Source organism: Drosophila sechellia, unplaced genomic scaffold (assembly GCF_004382195.2).
Source record: "Drosophila sechellia strain sech25 unplaced genomic scaffold, ASM438219v1 U_215, whole genome shotgun sequence".
Lineage (NCBI taxonomy): Eukaryota > Metazoa > Arthropoda > Insecta > Diptera > Drosophilidae > Drosophila > Drosophila sechellia.
This window is the reverse complement of record NW_022611156.1, coordinates 1-14,585: the sequence shown is the minus strand read 5'-3', so window position 1 is coordinate 14,585 and position 14,585 is coordinate 1. Positions and strand designations below refer to the sequence as shown.

The 14,585-nt window shown below is 35.1% G+C and overlaps 1 non-coding gene and 2 pseudogenes across 1 annotated transcript; all 3 read right to left on the bottom strand.

The window, feature by feature from the left end:
• Positions 1-2,066: 2,066 nt before the first annotated feature.
• Positions 2,067-6,905, bottom strand: LOC116802770 (annotated as a pseudogene).
• Positions 6,906-7,326: 421 nt separating this feature from the next.
• On the bottom strand, positions 7,327-7,476 carry LOC116802768 (annotated as a pseudogene).
• Positions 7,477-8,162: 686 nt separating this feature from the next.
• Positions 8,163-10,150, bottom strand: LOC116802769. Its single transcript, XR_004363124.1, has one exon. It is a non-coding gene; the product is annotated as a small subunit ribosomal RNA (ribosomal RNA).
• Between the last annotated feature and the right edge of the window lie 4,435 nt (positions 10,151-14,585).

Below are 14,585 nucleotides of genomic sequence, written 5' to 3'. Positions count from 1 at the left end.
TACAATTGCCAAAATCATATGAATACATAAGTTTTGAACAATATGAGAGGTCGGCAACCACTGCCTACCTATAGTAGTTTTTGAACCCTCTGTCGTAATTCCGGTCGTTTACACTACTATACCCTCTCACTTAAATGGCTTTTCTCTATAATACTAAGAGAATATGGGAATATCTTAGCATTTTTTCCCATATACATATAATAATTAACCATTTTCATATGTATATTTTTTAATTTACTCATATAATTGCCAAAATCATATAAATACATAAGTTTGAACAATATCAGAGGTCGGCAACGGTCTTTCCTCTATAATACTAAGATAATATGGGAATATTTCATCATTTTTTCCCTTATACATATAATAATTAATCATTTTCATATGTATATTATTTAATTTACTCGTATAATTGTCAAAATCCTATGAACACATAAGAGAATACAATATGAGAGGTCGGCGCAACCATAATATAGTAGTTGATGACGAGGTGTTTGGCAACTTGACACAATCATTAAAGTCTTTATATTAATTATATGAAGGGACAATATCATATGCGTCACTAAATTGATGACGAGGTGTTTGGCAACTTGATACAATTCTTTAAAGTCTTTATATCAAAATTATATGATAGGACAATATCATATGCGTCACTAAATTGATGACGAGGTGTTTGGCAACTTGACACAATTCATTAGAGTCTGTATATTAATTATATGATAGGGACAATATCATATGCGTCACTAAATTGATGACGAGGTGTTTGGCAACTTGATACAATTCTTTAAAGTCTTTATATCAAAAATTATATAATAAGGACAATATCATATGCGTCACTAAATTGATGACGAGGTGTTTGGCAACTTGACACAATCCATTAAAGTCTTTATATTAATTATATGATAGGGACAATATCATATGCGTCACTAAATTGATGACGAGGTGTTTGGCAACTTGATACAATTCTTTAAAGTCTATATATCAAAAATTATATGATAGGGACAATATCATATGCGTCACTAAATTGATGACGAGGTGTTTGGCAACTTGACACAATTCATTAAAGTCTGTATATTAATTATATGATAGGGACAATATCATATGCGTCACTAAATTGATGACGAGGTGTTTGGCAACTTGATACAATTCTTTAAAGTCTTTATATCAAAAATTATATGATAAGGACAATATCATATGCGTCACTAAATTGATGACGAGGTGTTTGGCAACTTGACACAATCCATTAAAGTCTTTATATTAATTATATGATAGGGACAATATCATATGCGTCACTAAATTGATGACGAGGTGTTTGGCAACTTGATACAATTCTTTAAAGTCTTTATATCAAAAATTATATGATAAGGACAATATCATATGCGTCACTAAATTGATGACGAGGTGTTTGGCAACTTGACACAATTCATTAAAGTCTTTATATTAATTATATGATAGGGACAATATCATATGCGTCACTAAATTGATGACGAGGTGTTTGGCAACTTGACACAATCCATTAAAGTCTTTATATTAATTATATGATAGGGACAATATCATATGCGTCACTAAATTGATGACGAGGTGTTTGGCAACTTGATTCAATTCTTTAAAGTCTTTATATCAAAAATTATATGATAAGGACAATATCATATGCGTCACTAAATTGATGACGAGGTGTTTGGCAACTTGACACAATTCATTAAAGTCTGTATATTAATTATATGATAGGGACAATATCATATGCGTCACTAAATTGATGACGAGGTGTTTGGCAACTTGATACAATTCTTTAAAGTCTTTATATCAAAAATTATATGATAGGGACAATATCATATGCGTCACTAAATTGATGACGAGGTGTTTGGCAACTTGACACAATTCATTAAAGTCTTTATATTAATTATATGATAGGGACAATATCATATGCGTCACTAAATTGATGACGAGGTGTTTGGCAACTTGACACAATCCATTAAAGTCTTTATATTAATTATATGATAGGGACAATATCATATGCGTCACTAAATTGATGACGAGGTGTTTGGCTACAGGAAAAAATCATTTATTTATCGAATCATCAAGCAAAGGATAAGCTTCAGTGGATCGCAGTATGGCAGCTGCTCAACCACTTACAACACCTTGCCTGTTACAAAAGTCGTTTACAATTGATTCTAGGCTTTGTCATTGTATTAAATAATGCTTTTATATGTAACTAGCGCGGCATCAGGTGATCGAAGATCCTCCTAATTTACTATGTTACAAATTACATTGGCATCACATCCATTGTCGTTTATAAAATAAATTATAAACTTTAAATGGTTTAGAAGCCATACAATGCAAATTGCCCCTTATTTATCATTGCAGTCCAGCACGGATACGACCTTAGAGGCGTTCAGGCATAATCCAACGGACGTAGCGTCATACCACTGTTCGCTCGAACAAGTATTGTGCCATTGGTCCGTACCTGCGGTTCCTCTCGTACTACGCAGGAATGCTGTCGCAACAACGTTTTGTCATTAGTAGGGTAAAACTAACCTGTCTCACGACGGTCTAAACCCAGCTCACGTTCCCTTGCATGGGTGAACAATCCAACGCTTGGTGAATTTTGCTTCACAATGATAGGAAGAGCCGACATCGAAGGATCAAAAAGCGACGTCGCTATGAACGCTTGGCCGCCACAAGCCAGTTATCCCTATGGTAACTTTTCTGACACCTCTTGTTAAAAACTCTTTAAACCAAAAGGATCGATAGGCCGAGCTTTTGCTGTCCCTGTGTGTACTGAACACCGAGATCAAGTCAGCATTTGCCCTTTTGCTCTATGTGTGGTTTCTGTCCGCACTGAGCTGGCCTTGGGACACCTCCGTTATTATTTGAGAGATGTACCGCCCCAGTCAAACTCCCTACCTGGCAATGTCCTTGAATTGGATCATACCTGAGTAATTGGAGTTATACCAAATTTTCAAATCAAAAATACATAAATGCATCGTTTTATTAAAGAATTTGTTTGCGATTATATAACAAACTCGTGATACTTTGATCAAGAAGCTTGCATCAAAACCCAATACCATAAGATATAATAAATATATCCGTATAATGGCTAGGAAATGATACACGTTCCATTTAATCAAGTAAGTAAGGAAACAATAAGAGTAGTGGTATTTCATTGACGATACCAAACCGAGGTCTAATATCTCCCACTTATTCTACACCTCTTATGTCTCCTTACACTGCCAGATTAGAGTCAAGCTCAAAAGGGTCTTCTTTCCCCGCTAATTATTCCAAGCCCGTTCCCTTGGCTGTGGTTTCGCTAGATAGTAGATAGGGACAGTAGGAATCTCGTTAATCCATTCATGCGCGTCACTAATTAGATGACGAGGCATTTGGCTATTTTTTTTTTTTTTTTTTTTTTTTGATCGCGGAGGTATGGAAATCTATCGAAAGATACTAGGTCTGTCAACACTTCAGTTTCCTAGCATGCACGATTCATTGCTCTATCTGAACCGAAGTTCCGCAACGCCTACGTACTAAAACCATCCTCATAGCCAATTTATATATTACCATTATTTGCGATGTTTATGCCTTTATTGATGTTATGCCAAGACAGCAAGCAAATGTTTTGAACCAAACGTTTTAGCTAAGTCCAATCTCGGGAAAACCCGCTCAGGTACATGAACTGTTTAAAACAACCGAGACTGCCTCTCATAACCTGGACGCTAATGATATGACTATCATATTTGCTGAGGAGACCCTTCGCTATCAATCTTTTAACGGATTGACCACTCCAGATCCCCCTCCAGTTCAGGGTGGCAGAATGGAATTCAATGTCACCTGCGGCTTCGAATCTGCGACGCAACTCAGTTCGTATGTCCGGTCTGTCGTATCTATTGATTTTGCGCTGGTGTGCATCATCCATAGAGTGTCCGTCTGTCACAATTTGTATGTCGATCACATCAATGTGATTTTGTCGTAGTGCCACCAGGTCTGGTTTATTAAGACCGGATTCGCACTGCAGACTTGGTTCAACAATGACTACGCAGCCTCTCTCCTCAAGTCCCCGCTTGATTCGATTTACTACGCAGTTGTGTCTAGCTATGCGCCTCCCATGCGATCGGTAACATTTTTGCATAATATGGTTTGTTGTTTCGGGAGCGTCACATCCTGCACGACACTGTCGTTCCAATTCGTGCCTTCCCCTTGTAGTACGAGACTTCGTGGGTAGGGCATTTATCCGCAGACGAATACCGTCTATATATTCCTTTCCTGTTAGTAAACGCGTGGGTTGATTAGGCCGCCGTTGACCCGCGCTTACTTGAATTTCTTCACTTTGACATTCAGAGCACTGGGCAGAAATCACATTGTGTCAACACCCGCTAGGGCCATCACAATGCTTTGTTTTAATTAGACAGTCGGATTCCCCAAGTCCGTGCCAGTTCTGAATTGATTGTTAATTGATAATCGTTATAATTGATAAGAACTAATTGGTTTAACCCAAATAGTATTCTTAAAAATTTTAGCAAGAAAGTTCCACAATTGGCTACGTAACTAAACTATCCGGGGAACAAGTAACTAACATAAATGCTAGAAACTCTATTTACCCAGAACGAGCACATAAACCATGTTATTGTTTCCCAATCAAGCCCGACTATCTCAATCTTCAGAGCCAATCCTTATCCCGAAGTTACGGATCTAATTTGCCGACTTCCCTTACCTACATTATTCTATCGACTAGAGACTCTTCACCTTGGAGACCAGCTGCGGATATTGGTACGGCCTGTTGAGAAGTTTGCGTGTCCCCACCATAAATTTTCAAGGTCCGAGGAGAAAATATCGACACAACAGTATATGTCATGCTCTTCTAGCCCATCTACCATATCTCTCTGCGAAAGACTTCCATGGTAGTACGGCTATAAAACAGAAAAGAAAACTCTTCCGATATCTCTCGACGGCTTCTTTATGGTCGTTCCTGTTGCCAGGATGAGCACGAGGCCCATATTTAATAACAAACGGATACTCAACAGGTTACGGAATTGGAACCGTATTCCCTTTCGTTCAAAATTATTCAAGTGTATTATATTCGCTTTGTTTATATAGTTAGGCATTTTTGTTTTACTTGAAAATTTTCGGCTTTCGCCTTGAACTTAGGACCGACTAACTCGTGATCAACCACTGTTCACACGAAACCCTTCTCCACTTCAGTCCTCCAAGGTCTCATTCGATTATTTGCTACTACCACCAAGATCTGTACCAATGGCAGCTCCATGCAGGCTTACGCCAAACACTTCTACGCATACCATTGTACCTTCCTACTCACTAAAGTTTCAAAATTTATATCACAAGTAATATAAATCATCTACTTTAGCGGTAATGTATAGGTATACAACTTAAGCGCCATCCATTTTAAGGCTAGTTGCTTCGGCAGGTGAGTTGTTACACACTCCTTAGCGGATTTCGACTTCCATGATCACCGTCCTGCTGTTTTAAGCAACCAACGCCTTTCATGGTATCTGCATGAGTTGTTAATTTGGGCACCGTAACATTACGTTTGGTTCATCCCACAGCGCCAGTTCTGCTTACCAAAAGTGGCCCACTGGGCACATTATATCATAACCTTGAACTTCATATCAAGAAAGTTAAGGTTCTTACCCATTTAAAGTTTGAGAATAGGTTAAGATCGTTTCGACCCTAAGGCCTCTAATCATTCGCTTTACCAGATAAGATTATTTTATATAATATTAAAATGCACCAGCTATCCTGAGGGAAACTTCGGAAGGAACCAGCTACTAGATGGTTCGATTGGTCTTTCGCCCCTATACTCAATTCTGACAATCGATTTGCACGTCAGAACTGTTTCGGTCTTCCATCAGGGTTTCCCCTGACTTCAACCTGATCAAGTATAGTTCACCATCTTTCGGGTCACAGCATATATGCTCAAGGTACGTTCCAGTTAGAGGCATAAATAATATAAATATACATTATACATAACTATATAGAACGCCCCGGGATTGTGTTAATTAGCTATAAATAGCTAAAAAACTAATCCCATTATTAGTCAAGTTAATTACGCTATTAGGTTTACATCCCAATAACTTGCACATATGTTAGACTCCTTGGTCCGTGTTTCAAGACGGGTCCCGAAGGTATCCTGAATCTTTCGCATTGTTAATCATACAAGAGCATATAATAAACACAAAAATCAATGATAATTATGCCATTATATAATTCCGAAAAATTAACGCTCTGTAATAATATAAATCTATCAGCACTTTATCAAATTAATAACATTTATTCTGTGTTAAAATGCAAGCAATTTAATTGGAATAAACTATAAGTTATATTTTATGATAAATTTGGGATATGCTAATAGATTACAATGTCCTTATATGGAAAAAATGCACATTATTCTTAATAATATTATTTAAATATTACAATTTTAATGATGAATTTTCCATAACGGATATTCAGGTTCATCGGGCTTAACCTCTAAGCAGTTTCACGTACTGTTTAACTCTCTATTCAGAGTTCTTTTCAACTTTCCCTCACGGTACTTGTTTACTATCGGTCTCATGGTTATATTTAGTTTTAGATGGAGTTTACCACCCACTTAGTGCTGCACTATCAAGCAACACGACTCTTTGGAAACATCATCTAGCAATCATTAACGTTATACGGGCCTGGCACCCTCTATGGGTAAATGGCCTCATTTAAGAAGGACTTAAATCATTAATTTCTCATACTAGAATATTGACGCTCCATACACTGCATCTCACATTTGCCATATAGACAAAGTGACTTAGTGCTGAACTGTTTTCTTTTCGCTCGCCGCTACTAAGAAAATCCTTGTTAGTTTCTTTTCCTCCCCTAATTAATATGCTTAAATTCAGGGGGTAGTCCCATATGAGTTGAGGTTGTATATATAACTATATTTTGCCATAAATTCTTTATATATAAATGATAAAACAATCAATTAAATTCGTTATAAATAGTTCCAATAGTTCTTGTAAGCAAAGTCATTTTTATCCATTTAACGAACCAACGAAGAATAATAACAAAACCAAGATTTTTCTTTTTCCGAATCATTAATAAGAGACAATTCTAGATGAAAAATATTTCAATTTTTTATGCTAGACATTTCTCAGTATTATTTGATTGAAAAAGAAAATATTTCTCTTCGTTTTTCACATTCAAATGTGAGATAATGTTTTTCATTTCTTTTTTAATATTATGAATAAAATCATTATTTAATCCAATAATATACCATATGCTTATAAAAAATTTATAAACAACTTAATTAGCATAGTCTTACAACCTCAACCATATGTAGTCCAAGCAGCACTATAAATTAATTAAAGTACATAACAGCATGGACTGCGATATGCGTTCAAAATGTCGATGTTCATGTGTCCTGCAGTTCACACGATGACGCACAGTTTGCTGCGTTCTTCATCGACCCATGAGCCGAGTGATCCACCGCTTAGAGTTTTATAATTCAATTTTATATAATGTCAATATTGTTTTTATTGAAAGAAATTAAAAATACACCATTTTACTGGCATATATCAATTCCTTCAATAAATTTATTTTTATACCTAAAATAAATGTTGCGAAATGTCTTAGTTTCATATAAGCATTATGTATCATAATAATCTGGTTATGGTTTGCTATTTTGGGTGACACATACTGCAAAATTTATATAAAACATTAACCTGATGGATGACAGGTACAAACATTGTATATTTTAGGTTGTTGCATTAGCCAACGTATGCTCATAACATAGATGAACAATACATATTCGCAACGCGTGTATATTATGGTCCATATACACACACACTTATTTTGATTACCACACATTCAAAATTATTTTTATTTTAATTCGACTTCTACTTTCGAATTTAGTTTAGTTTCTTCGATTTCCATTTTCGAGAATTTGTTTTTATAGGAAACGCCGTTGTTGTAGTAAGTACTGCCACAAATACGCACAGCAACATTAATAATGTTAAAGTCTTTTTATGAGGTTGCCAAGCCCACATATAAAATAAAAGCCATCTTCATTTTATTTTGACTTTAACTTTTGATTCCGTGGAATCATTTTGTAATATTTTTATTTTGGTAAATTGTATTTATTTGTATTATAACAAATATTTATTAACGATAAGGATATTATACAATAATGATCCTTCCGCAGGTTCACCTACGGAAACCTTGTTACGACTTTTACTTCCTCTAAATAATCAAGTTCGGTCAACTTTTGCGAAACAACCGTAACACGCAAGGCGTCACAGTGATCACGTCCGGAGACCTCACTAAATAATTCAATCGGTAGTAGCGACGGGCGGTGTGTACAAAGGGCAGGGACGTAATCAATGCGAGTTAATGACTCACACTTACTGGGAATTCCAAGTTCATGTGAACAGTTTCAGTTCACAATCCCAAGCATGAAAGTGGTTCAGCGGTTTACCCGGACCTCTCGGTCTAGGAAATACACGTTGATACTTTCATTGTAGCGCGCGTGCAGCCCAGGACATCTAAGGGCATCACAGACCTGTTATTGCTCAATCTCATTATTGCTAGACGCAATTTGTCCATTTAAGAAGCTAGTGTCCTTATAATGGGACAAACCAACAGGTACGGCTCCACTTACATAAACACATTCAAACACAATAAACATTTTACTGCCACCATGAATGAAGGCTAACATAAGCTTCAGCACCATAATCCTGAAGATATCTATTTAATATATTTGAGTCTCGTTCGTTATCGGAATTAACCAGACAAATCACTCCACGAACTAAGAACGGCCATGCACCACCACCCATAGATTCGAGAAAGAGCTATCAATCTGTCTTACACACTTATGTTCGGACCTGGTAAGTTTTCCCGTGTTGAGTCAAATTAAGCCGCAGGCTCCACTCCTGGTGGTGCCCTTCCGTCAATTCCTTTAAGTTTCAGCTTTGCAACCATACTTCCCCCGGAGCCCAAAAGCTTTGGTTTCCCGGAAGCGACTGAGAGAGCCATAAAAGTAGCTACACCCAATTGCTAGCTGGCATCGTTTATGGTTAGAACTAGGGCGGTATCTGATCGCCTTCGAACCTCTAACTTTCGTTCTTGATTAATGAAAACATCTTTGGCAAATGCTTTCGCTTAAGTTAGTCTTACGACGGTCCAAGAATTTCACCTCTCGCGTCGTAATACTAATGCCCCAAACTGCTTCTATTAATCATTACCTCTTGATCTGAAAACCAATGAAAGCAGAACAGAGGTCTTATTTCATTATCCCATGCACAGAATATTCAGGCATTTGAAGCCTGCTTTAAGCACTCTAATTTGTTCAAAGTAATAGTACCGGCCCACAATAACACTCGTTTAAGAGCACTAGTGCAGGTTTTTAAATAGGAGGAACATATGAAAAAATACAAGTATTTAATCACATATAAGAACTCCACCGGTAATACGCTTACATACATAAAGGTATAGTACTAACCAAATTGTAAGTTGTACTACCCGTATGAAGCACAAGTTCAACTACGAACGTTTTAACCGCAACAACTTTAATATACGCTATTGGAGCTGGAATTACCGCGGCTGCTGGCACCAGACTTGCCCTCCAATTGGTCTTGTTAAAGGATTTAAAGTGTACTCATTCCAATTACAGGGCTCGGATATGAGTCCTGTATTGTTATTTTTCGTCACTACTCCCCGAGCTGGGAGTGGGTAATTTACGCGCCTGCTGCCTTCCTTAGATGTGGTAGCCGTTTTCTCAGGCTCCCTCTCCGGAATCGAACCCTGATTCCCCGTTACCCGTTGCAACCATGGTAGTCCTAGATACTACCATCAAAAGTTGATAGGGCAGACATTTGAAAGATCTGTCGTCGGTACAAGACATACGATCTGCATGTTATCTAGAGTTCAACAATATAACGATCTTGCGATCGCTTGGTTTTAGCCTAATAAAAGCACATGTCCCATAAGGTTCATGTTTTAATTGCATGTATTAGCTCTAGAATTACCACAGTTATCCAAGTAACTGTTAACGATCTAAGGAACCATAACTGATATAATGAGCCTTTTGCGGTTTCACTTTTAATTCGTGTGTACTTAGACATGCATGGCTTAATCTTTGAGACAAGCATATAACTATGGCAGGATCAACCAGAATAATGTTTTTCCTTCATATTCCATTCATATTTTTGAATCGAAATAAGCAATATAATAGATATATAGATTTTTCACCTTTATATAATTCCATGATTTTTATTATATGAATAAATTCAATATTTCGCCTTTGGGTAAAATTTTAAATATATAAATATAAGTAAAAAATCTATTCGATTACGGCCATTTTTATATAGCATTCGTAATCCATATTTTCATTTTTAATTTATACTTGTTTTACCAATATAACAAGAATTTCATATAATTATTGTAATATATATGTTTCTATAATTTTATCTTTTATATATACATATTTCATTATAAAATATCATTTTATTTCCAACATACATAATTATTGTATCCACACATGTACAATTTTTGTTTAACCAATATAAATATTAAGTTAAATCATTTGCATTTTGAAGATAAATTTAAAAATTTATCTCTTTTCATATATCTCTCTGGTAATATATAAATAAACCAAGCGCATATGATAATATTTCACATTTATATATAATTTTATATTTCTTTCATAAGAATCCATATTTGTATTATACCGTACGATATATAATCACTATACGGCAGGTATAATTAATATTTGCCTGCCTCAAAATTAACGATAATATATGGAACGATTTGTTATTCTATATATAATAGAACTTGACTTTGTTTCAACGATATTATCTAAAAGCGTATATTCCTATTATCGCGGAGCAAGTCCCGTGTTCTATAGAACTGAGAACAATTTGTACGGATAATAATATACTTTATTTTATGTAACCAATATAATAATCGAAATAAATATTCGAATAATGCGGGAGGTCGGCAACCACTGCTACTATGTAGTTTTTGAACCGCTGTCCTCAAAGCGGGTATTTTCAATTCCGTTTGCCACCAACATACGGTCTATTCTCTTATATATTAGAGATTATAGGAACATTCATTTTTTTTCCATTATTCATATATAATTGATTATTTTTTTTTTTATACATATAATAAATATTAATTTTTATATGTTTATTATTAATTTACCTCATATAATTGCCATCATATGAATCATAAGTTTTGAACATATGAGAGGTCGGCCACTGCTACTGTTAGTAGTTTTTGAACCTCTGTCGTAATTCCGGGTCGTTTACACTACTATACCTCTCACTATAATGGTTTTCTCTATAATTAAGAGAATGTGGGATATTTCAGCATTTTTTCCTTATACATATAATATTAATCATTTTATATGTATATTATTTAATTTAATCATATAATTGCAAATCATATGATAATAAGTTTGAACAATATAGAGGTCGGCACCACTGCCTACCTATAGTAGTTTTTTGAACCCTCTGTCGTATTCGGTCGTTTACTACTATAATCTTCACTAAATGGCTTTTTCTCTATAATACTAGAGAATATGGGATATTTAGCATTTTTTCCATATACATATAATATTACCATTTTCATATGTATATTTTAATTTACTCAATAATTGCCTAATTCATTAATAATAAGTTTGAACAATATAAGGTCGGCAACGGTACTAGTAGTGCCTCTGTAATACCGATATATAATACTGTTTCATATAATTGTTTCTTATAATATAAAATTAATTTTATTTTTGCATATTTATGATTTATTAATCGTATAATGTCAAAATCTTATGAACCTAAGGAATACAATATAGGGTCGGCGCAACCATAATATAGTAGTTTGATGAGGGTGTTTTGGCAACTTGACACACATTAAAGTTTTATATTAATTATATGAAGGGACAATATCATATGCGTCACTAATTGATGACGAGGTGTTTGGCAATTGATTACAATTTTTAAAGTCTTTTATATCAAAAATATATGATGGACAATATCATATGCGTCACTAAATTGATGACGAGGTGTTTGGCACTTGACACAATTCATTAGAGTCTGTATATTAATTATATGATAGGGACAATATCATAATGCGTCACTAAATTGATGACGAGGTGTTTGGCAACTTGATACAATTCTTTAAAGTCTTATATAAAAAATTATAATATAAGGACAATATCATATGCTCACTAAATTGATGACGAGGTGTTTGGCAACTTGACACAATCCATTAAAGTCTTATATTAATTATATGATAGGGACATATCATATGCGTATAAATTGATGACGAGGTGTTTGGCAACTTGATACATTCTTTAAAGTCTATATATCAAAAATTATATGATAGGGACAATATCATATGCGTCATAAATTGATGAGAGGTGTTTGGCAACTTGACACAATTCATTAAAGTCTGTATATTAATTTATGATGAAGGGACAATATATATGCGTCACTAAATTGATGACGAGGTGTTTGGCAACTTGATACAATTCTTTAAAGTCTTTATATCAAAAATTATATGATAAGGACAATATCATATGCGTCACTAAATTGATGACGAGGTGTTTGGCACTTGCACATATCCATTAAGTCTTTATTTAATTATATGATTAGGGAAATATCATATGCGTCACTAAATTGATGACGAGGTGTTTGGCAACTTGTACAATTCTTTAAAGTCTTTATTCAAAAATTATAGATAGGACAAATATCATGCGTCACTAAAATTGATGAGAGGTGTTTGGCAATTGACACAATTCATTAAAGTCTTTATATTAATTATATGATAGGGACAATATCTATGCGTCATAAATTGATGACGAGGTGTTTGGCAAACTTGACACATCCATTAAAGTCTTTATATTAATTATATGATAGGGACATATCATATGCGTCACTAAATTGATGACGAGGTGTTTGGCAACTTGATTCAATTCTTTAAAGTCTTTATATCAAAAATTATATGATAACGGACAATATCATATGCGTCACTTCAATTCTTTAAAGTCTTTATATCAAAATTATTATGAGGACAATATCATATGCGTCACTAATTGATGACGAGGTGTTGGCAACTTGACACAATTCATTAAAGTCTGTTAATTAATTATATGATAGGGACAATATCATATGCGTCATAAATTGATGAGAGGTGTTTGGCAACTTGATACAATTCTTAAAGTCTTTATATCAAAATTATATGATAGGGACAATATCATATGCGTCACTAAATTGATGAGAGGTGTTTGGCAACTTGACACAATTCTTAAAGTCTTATATTAATTATATGATAGGACAATATCAATATGCGTCACTAAATTGATGACGAGGTGTTTGGCAACTGACACAATCCTTAAAGTCTTTATATTAATTATATGATAGGGACTATATCATGCGTCACTAATTGATGACGAGGTGTTTGGCTACAGAAAAATCATTTTTTATCGAATATCAAGCAAAGGATGCTTCAGTGGATCGCAGTATGGCAGCTGCTCAACCCTTACAACACTTGCTGTTCAAAAAGTCGTTTACAATTGATTCTAGGCTTTGTCATTGTATTAAATAATGCTTTTATTTAACTAGCGCGGCATCAGGTGATCGAAGATCCTCCTAATTTACTATGTTAAATTACATTGGCATACATCCATTGTCGTTTATAAATAAATTATAAACTTAAATGGTTTTAGAAGCCATACAATGCAAATTGCCCTTATTTATCATTGCAGTCCAGCACGGATACGACTTAGAGGCGTTCAGCATAATCAACGGACGTAGCGTCATACCCTGTTCGCTCGAACAGTATTGTGCCATTGGTCGTACCTGCGGTTCCTCTCGTACTACGCAGGAATGTGTCGCACAACGTTTTGTCATTAGTAGGGTAAACTAACCTGTCTCACGACGGTCTAAACCAGCTCACGTTCCTTGCATGGGTGAACAATCCAACGCTTGGTGAATTTTGCTTCAAATGATAGGAGAGCGAATCGAAGGATCAAAAAGCGACGTCGCTATGAACGCTTGGCCGCCAAAGCCGTTATCCTATGGTACTTTTTGAACCTTTGTTAAAAACTCTTTAAACCAAAGGATCGATAGGCGAGCTTTTGCTGTCCTGTGTGTACTGAACACCGAGATCAAGTCAGCATTTTGCCCTTTTGCTCTATGTGTGGTTTCTGTCCGCACTGAGCTGGCCTTGGGGACACCTCCGTTATTATTTGAGAGATGTACCCCCATCAAATCCTACTGGCAATTCGTCCTTGAATTGGATCATACCTGAGTAATTGGATTATACCAAATTTTCAAATCAAAATACATAAATGCATCGTTTTATTAAGAATTTGTTTGCGATTATATAACAACTCGTGATACTTTGATCAAGAGCTTGCATCAAAACCCATACCATAAGATATAATAAATATATCCGTATAAATGGCTAGGAAATGATACACGTTCCATTTAATCAAGTAAGTAAGGAAACAATAAGAGTAGTGGTATTTCATTGACGATACCAAACCGAGGTCTATATCTCCACTTATTCTACACTCTTATGTCTCCTTACACTGCCAGATTAGAGTC